This window comes from Trachymyrmex cornetzi, unplaced genomic scaffold (assembly GCF_001594075.2).
Source record: "Trachymyrmex cornetzi isolate Tcor2-1 unplaced genomic scaffold, Tcor1.1 scaffold1380, whole genome shotgun sequence".
Lineage (NCBI taxonomy): Eukaryota > Metazoa > Arthropoda > Insecta > Hymenoptera > Formicidae > Trachymyrmex > Trachymyrmex cornetzi.
In genome coordinates this window covers 37554-45774 of record NW_017295961.1, presented here as the reverse complement: position 1 = coordinate 45774, position 8221 = coordinate 37554, and positions in this window count along the sequence as shown.

Genomic DNA, 8221 nt, shown 5'->3' with positions numbered 1-8221 from the left:
ATATAATGTAAAAACTAAATGAAAGATGTCATCACTATTATCGAATTTGGAATTTAAAAAGTCTGTACTATCGACCTTGATCGAGTTGGATAATCGGTTTAGCATCCCCTTAATTCTTATTAATTTGTTCAATTTTTGTCACTTGTTTTTCTGTAAAGTTAATAGTACTTGAGTAGAAAATTAATGAAAACCAATTTTCGGCGATTTTTAGTAATTAATATCTTGTTAGCTATTGCAAAAATTGCAAAATTGTAGAGGACTTTTCTTCTCAGTTTAGTCTATTTTGCCCCTATGCAAAAGATTTTTCATTAATTATCAAACACCCTGTATATATAGAGACAGAAAGAGGGTATCAATATTAAGCAAAGTGACACTGAACGGTTTCCAGAGATTTTTCTCTCTATAAATCAACAAATGTTCCCCCTCGAATCACATCTCTTTCTCCGAATAATACACATGTATAAACGAATTTTGTCTAACTCCGACCTCTGTCTACTTTTCGCTGTTGAGAAGGAAGGTTCTCTCTTTCCATGATCTAATTGGTACTAATTTTGTGAGATCATACGAGATTGCTGGTTGCAAATATAGGTATGTTAATTTAACTTATACCATGCTTTTTAAATATACATTGGAATTTATTTACTATCTGTCTGTTAATAGCTTTGGGAAGTTTATATATGCGCTGTTACATCCCGACAAAATTCTCTCTTTCGTTATTATAAATATATGATTCATACCTTATTTTTATTTTATCTCTAGGTTAATATTGCGTCATGATCTTGATATTTCGTCCCTATTTTATCTTTATTTCGAAACCGAAAATTCCGTTTCTCTTTTATAGGGGGGTATATCTTTTTTTTTAAACATTCAAACCAACAGATAGATCACGTTATGTACCTTTATGCGTCACACAGATTATCTACTCTAAAGAATGTATAAGAATATTCCACGATCCTTTTTAAAGAAGCATTTCTATTAAATAATAAATAAAAGCGTATATTAACAGTCTATTAGTGATAATGTATGTTACATTTGTGTTTAATAATTAAGCAATTAATAACAAAATAAAAATCTTCCTGAATGCGAGGACAAATATCTTTTTCTTCCTTTTTTCTTTTTTCTTCTAATAAAATTAAACTAATTTTAGATATTATATATAATTTAGAATGTAATAGATTCGCCTCGCATAAGGATGTTAGTTAAGGAAAACCGAATTTTTATTATAAATTAAAACTCTCAACTATTACCTATTAAGATTAAACCTGTAGAGTAGGGAGTAGGGCTTATGCGGAGCCGTGCTACCTTATCTTAAGGAACCAAGCGCGAGTATAGGTTCTACCAAATTTTGAGGAGTGTTGATTGGTCCTGAAAAGACACTCCCACATTCATTTCTAAAATATAAAAGGAGCTGTCAAAAGCAGTCGAGACACAGTTAATTCAGTTTAGTTTAGTTACATACACAGTTAATTCTTTTTAGTTCAGTTCGACACAGTTAATTCTATTCTTCAATTCAATTCAGTCCAAGACAGTTAATTCTTTTATTCAGTTTAGTATTTCATTCATTCTTACATACAGTTTTGGTCAGAAATCAACTTGATCAAGGTGAGAACTATCCTCGCGCTTCCTCAGAAATATACTCCATATTTTCCTTTTTTATTGTTCTGTTTCACTCTTATATTTTTCTTTTTATTATTAAACGAAAATATTATATACATCAAATCGCTAGAACCTAAATCTCTGCTCTGCGTCTCACTCAATTACATATATTCAAGTACATATATACGAGTATCCAAGGGATTGTTGCGACTGTCGCTGCCAATAGCGTGGCCCCCGTCTTACAGCAGTTCTTCTGGATATTAATAATTTTTGCATTATTTCCATGCCTACTAAAGGCGGACGAAGACAGCGAGAGAAGAGATTAAGGTTCCAAATAAAATCTGCTCTCATTTCAAATCACGATTCTTTCCCGTATTCCGAAAAACTATCCAATACTTCCCAGTGAACATTATTAACCGCACAACCTAATCTCCGACCCCCGAGTAAATTGCTTAAATGCATTGACTCAAAATACGGAGAAAATCTCAATAAAATTACGTAACAGCGCACAACTTTTCAAGAATAAAGAACTTCTTATAATACCTTTTGGAATACTGTTATAAAATCGAGACGAATCAAAATTATATTCATTTGAAGATTATAGAACGAGACATAGTTTATAATAATGCGACTAAGACAATTTTATTATTTTATTGTAACAGATCAATTATAATTAATAAGAATATTTTACGAGACATATTTTTGTAATGATAAATAATGATATTGGGCATATAATTACTGATGATGGTCAAAAATTGTGACCGAAACGTTTAATTTTCATATTTTAGTGTAATTTAATAAATTGACTTGCGCAAATTTTATCTAGCGTTGTGGCTGTATGCTTTATTTTGTTTGTGTTTATAAAATTTTAGCCACCTTCTGAATTAAAATTTTTTTTATTAATGAAATTATTGTGAGTTGAATCGATTTGTCACTGTGTGTGTAACAAGTAGCATCATCATAAATTATAATCTACATAAAATGATTACTGTAAGGCATGTAAAAGACCTAGTGGTTATTTCGTGATACATACGTGTCGAGGAATAGTAAAGCATGTTGTATAGCAAAATACAAGTGTTTTGCTTTCGTAGTCTTTGTTTAGTTTGTTAAAACCCTTGCATTTTTGCCATATATTCCACCCATTATCAATATATAGCAAAAATGCAAGATTTCAAAAAGTTTATTTTTTAATACGAAAACTAAATATTTCGGATTTCCCATATTTTTTTCATAGTAGTAGACAGTACAAAGTTTTTACTGATATAGTTCGTTTATTTTAAACATAGTAAATAATACTTAATAAATTAAGTTTTTGATAGGTGCGACATATATACTGGAGTTACCCTATGTCATTTTAAATGTTTATAGTTTCATAAATTAGTTGTCTTTACAGAATAGGATATATCTTTATTTATAAAATAGGAATGTTGATATTATTGCCTACTATGTCAGTTTTGGAGCCCATTTTGTCAGACGCTCATTTTTGCGTAACTTACGAAAAACTTAATTATTGCTAAATTGCGAATAGTATTAAAAAAATTGCTTATACTATCTGACAGAAGATACTTTTTACTTTGTATTTATGTTTTTGAAGTTGTATTTTTACCTTTTGTTTAAGAAATATTGTCTAAAAAAAGGGGTATGTCGGTATCGGTGACCTTCCTCTATATGTTCTGATAAAAAGCTAAATTCTCATACTTATGATTCCGTCATACATATACATACAATGAGTGCAAAAAGTATTCGTACAAAGAAAAAAATTTTTTAAAAAACTTTATTTTTAAAAAGTAAATATTATCCAGCGAGAAATGAGTCATCGAATTGATGTCGAATCGATATAAATACGATGATTTCAACATCAATTTGACGCCGATTCGATGTTTAATTGACGATCATTTCTTGTTGGATAATTAAAAATTTATTCATAAAGAATAAAATAGACTGTAAGTTTGTTAAAATTATATACAGGGTGTTTCTTAAAATGCGGACACTAATTATATAGCGCTAATCCTGATCTAAAATTGAGTCGAAATTTCCTGAGTCATTTTTTTTTACAGTGCTGTATGAAGCAGTTATTAATGAGTAAAGCTCGAACTCATTACGAACTCATTACGAACTCACGTCCGTGAGCCGCGCGCCTAGTAGTGTGCGTGAGCGCTCCGCCGCGCCGCTATGCCGCTGACTTCGCCGCTATCGCGCAATATTCTCACGCATCATAATAATGCGAAAAATTTGTTTTGCATTAAAAATCATATTCCTTCGGTCAGACGCATTTTCTTTCAGGAAAATTTTAACAAGGGATACGGGAACTCTCGTCATAGCAAATTACAGATTACATAAAGATATAATCTTATTGCTTACAAATTATTAAAAAAAATCTTTCTTTGTAAATTTAAAACTCTGTAAGTCTCCTTTTATATAGAATAGAAATATTATCTTTTTCTTATTCATACCTTTTAATTAATTTTCTCATAAAAAGATAGAGTTTTAAATTTATAAAGAAAGATTTTTTAAAAATTTGTAAGCAATAGATTATATTTTTTATGTAATCTGTAATTTGCTATGTTTTGAAGAGATTTCTCGTATCCCTTGTTGAAATTTTCCTGAAAGAAAATACGTCTGATAGAAGGAATATGATTTTTAATGCAAAACAAATTTTTCGCATTATTATTATGCGTGAAAATATTGCGCGATAGCGGCGAAGTCAGCGGCATAGCGGCGCGGCGGGGCGCTCACACACACTACTAGGGCTGCGTTCAGAAACTTCACCTTGCGGGTGATTGCTAGGAGTCTGTGTGAGTGAAATGGTAGGGATAAAGTACCCTCTCTGGTGTATACATTTCTGAACGACCTAGCCAGAGGAAAATGGCGGAGCGTAAAAAACAAGCACTTGATATATGTACTAGCTAGTGAACTTTCTATTATATTATCTTAATTTCAGCGAAACATGTAAACATATACATGTTATGACTAATTTAATTAATCATTTTGATACATATTGTACGGGAGTAGTACACCATTCTTTATGCATTGCCGAAATTAAAATAATTTAATAGACACTTACTAGTTCATACGCTTATCAAGTGTTCCTATAAACAAGGTCAATAACCTCTAATATTAAATGTTTTGTGCAAATAAATGCAATCAAGTTAGACATTATATTCAATTAATTATAATTACGTTTAAAGATAAATATTTTGCAAACAAATTGATTTATCAAGGAATACTACACAGTTATTACACTTTAACGGGACTTCATACGCAACATGACGAAAAAACATTTATTGTACTTCATCGTAAATTATAATCGTTCGAAGTAAAACATATTTTACTTACTTTCAGGATTCCACAATATAATTTGATTTTCATTATTAAATTGCATTAATAAATTCTTATTTGTAGCCATGGCTGCGTTCAGCAGACTCAACAGTTTTGCAACCGTTTTGTGATTCTTGGCTGAGATAGGACTATTCCTTTAAATCTAAAAGTATAATCCAATCAGCGCGACGAATCACAAAACGGTTGCAAAACTGCTGAATGCAGCCCATGTTTCGCTTCCCGCGCTTTGTGTGCCAACTCGATCGAGAGACTTTCCATCTAACAAAAGAGCAGGGTGTCTTCCGATTGGGAACACCCGACACGTTTCTGAACGGGCCACCTAGGTAACGTTGAGATACTCTCAATTGGTTTCTGAATGGCATTCGGGAGCTTGGGTGCTCCCGAGTGTAGTATCTGAACGCAGCCTAGGCTCAAGGACGTGCGTCCGTTTAAAAGACGGCGCCCATTAGCTTTACTCGATAATAACTGCTTCATACAGCACTGTACAAAAAAATGGCTCAGGAAATTTCGACTCAATTTTAGATCAGGATTAGCGCTATATAATTAGTGTCTGCATTTTAAGAAACACCCTGTATATCAAAAAGATATGTATTAATTATACAAAATATATTATCTGAAAAATAAGCGAAAATTAAAAATTGTATTGTTTGAATGCTTAAAAAGTATTCGTACAGATGAGAAATTTAGCTTCTAAAGTCAGGAATACATGCGAAGCTCGTTTGTTTATGTTAGAACAGAATGTATTTATTGTATAAAATTGATAATTAATGTTTATTTTCTACAAATAAGGCTTTTTTTTATAACGAATTTCCTTGTACGAATACTTTTTGTATCTATATGCGCAAATTGAGTCTTTTTAATTATTAATTTACCTTATAAAAAAAAATTAATTTACCTTGTAAATTTCTTTTTTTCTATTTTGTTAAAATATGCAATCTGATTTAAATATATATTTTGTTACGTTATACAAGAAATTCGGTTGAATGTAATAGCGTTTTGTAATTGAATGTATTAGCGTTTTGTAAGTGCGTTTTGGTGCATATTAAAACCGTTGTACACTGATTAGATCTAAACACAAAAGTGAAATACAAATATTTCGAATTATAAAATACATTTTATTTAACAGCACAATAAAATTTATTTAGTTTCATGGTTTAACCTATTTCTATATTTATATATAACATACCTACATCTTTACGAATTTATATACGATGATCTAAATGCATTAGGTGTATCAGAGTGTGTCTATAATTACATTCACTATTATATAACGTATCTTTTAATTGGGGGCTAATTGCTCATATTTGCGAATTAATTCTGAACGTAATGCGCGGGGGAGAGGGAGGTGATTAAATAAGCATAATTTGTTTTATTGTTTTATCATGAATTTTTAGTATTTTTTGTTTTATTTCTAAGAAAAAACTGCACTTTTAGGAATTAAAATTTTTAAGATCTTACAAGTTAACTGTTAAGATACTTCGCGGTGTGACGTTAATTCCGATGAGCAACAATATCGTTATTTACATTTTCTATCGTTATCGTAGGTTTTCCCCAGATAATCGGGGCATTGACGTCGGCGAGGTTTACCTGATGTGTTAAGGTTACTCACACACCGAAAAAGTCGTCATCTTTGTTCCTAATTATAATTATTCGCCGTTATTTTATTTTAATGCCATTATAATGCATAGTAATGTTAAATAATAGTAAATTTTCTACAGAGATATTATATCGCATCTCTTGAGAATTTGAGAAGCTTCTCTTTTACAGGAATACATTTGCGTCAAATTCTTCGATTGCTGATTGTGTTTACGATCTCTTATCGATCTCTCATTCTTCGAAAAAGTCGAAGCGTTAAAATAATTTATGAATTACATAAGATTTGAAATGTGAAGAGTTTATTTTTCAATTTTCATACAAGATAATATATATATTATTTATGAATGTTTAATTTAATTATTAATTACGAAAATTGCAAAAAGAATCCAATTCAATATCTTTACTAACAATAAGATAAACTTTGATAAATCTTAAATTTTCCAAGAAACCGTATTAATTTCAGAATAAGCGATTCTTTTCGAAAATATATTGCCTTTTCATTATTCCAACAGACACTAATTAACAGTAATATAACTGTTAGTTATAATTTTCCATTCAATAATGTTACTGTTAGGTATAACATATATTATATTACAGTTGTAATATAAAATTGTTGAATGAGCAGAAACTATACACTCAAAAAAAAATATTCTGCCGTTTAGCGGTTCCGTATTAATGTCAGAGAATTTTCCATTTATATATGACCTCGAGAGGACACTCTCCAAAGTAGAGGAATTTCGTTTACTCATGACAGGTTGGCTTTAAGATTGCAATCCTCTTAATAATAGAAGAATCTCTTTGCTTGAATTAAATATCATATTTACTTGCAATAAGAAAATTATGGTTATATTTTAATGAAAAAAATAATTCTTTTGTTATTATTGCTTTTTATTTTTCCAGTTTAATTTATATTTTTACTGTTTCGCATACTTACATTCCGTCTTATTAACTACAATTAATTATTGAAAAACACATCGCATCGCCGGCACCGGTAAGATTTGAACCTACGATCCCTAGAACGGCAAGCCTAATACATTTACGCTGAGCTAATAGCACGCTTGTGATCGAGTCGTTGCCAACGGTATACTTCCTACTGTAACTATTCTTAATTTCATGATGACAGTTTCATATTATTAATATTTGATGAGGTTACATAGAAAAGAAATAACACGTTGGTATTTATTAATTCAAAATAATTAAGATAAATATTATATGAAAAAACACTATTGTGGAACAATATAAAAGTCATGTTGCATACACAATTTGGTCCCAAAATAAATATTTACTTAAATTGAAAATATGAATTACTTCAAAAAAGAAAAAAATTTCTTGTTTCTAAATTATGTTTCACTTTTCTTAAATCTGTTGTATACAACTGAAAGAAATGTACCAAATTTTTCTGATCAAATAAATTTTCTTATATCAATATATTATTAAATATTCAAATTAATCAAATCTGACTTTTCTTCGATAAAATTTTATAATATACTTCAAAAAAGAATAAATTTTTATTTTGAATATATGATATTGAGTATTTCTAAAACTTTTGGGATAAATACATTTTAAAACTATTAGCAAGAAAATATTTTTTATTGAAAGTAACCGTTACTTAAAAGAAGAAAAATAAAATGAATAATTACTTTTCTTGGCAATAGAATGATATTTTTCTGTATGTTATATACCTGATTGT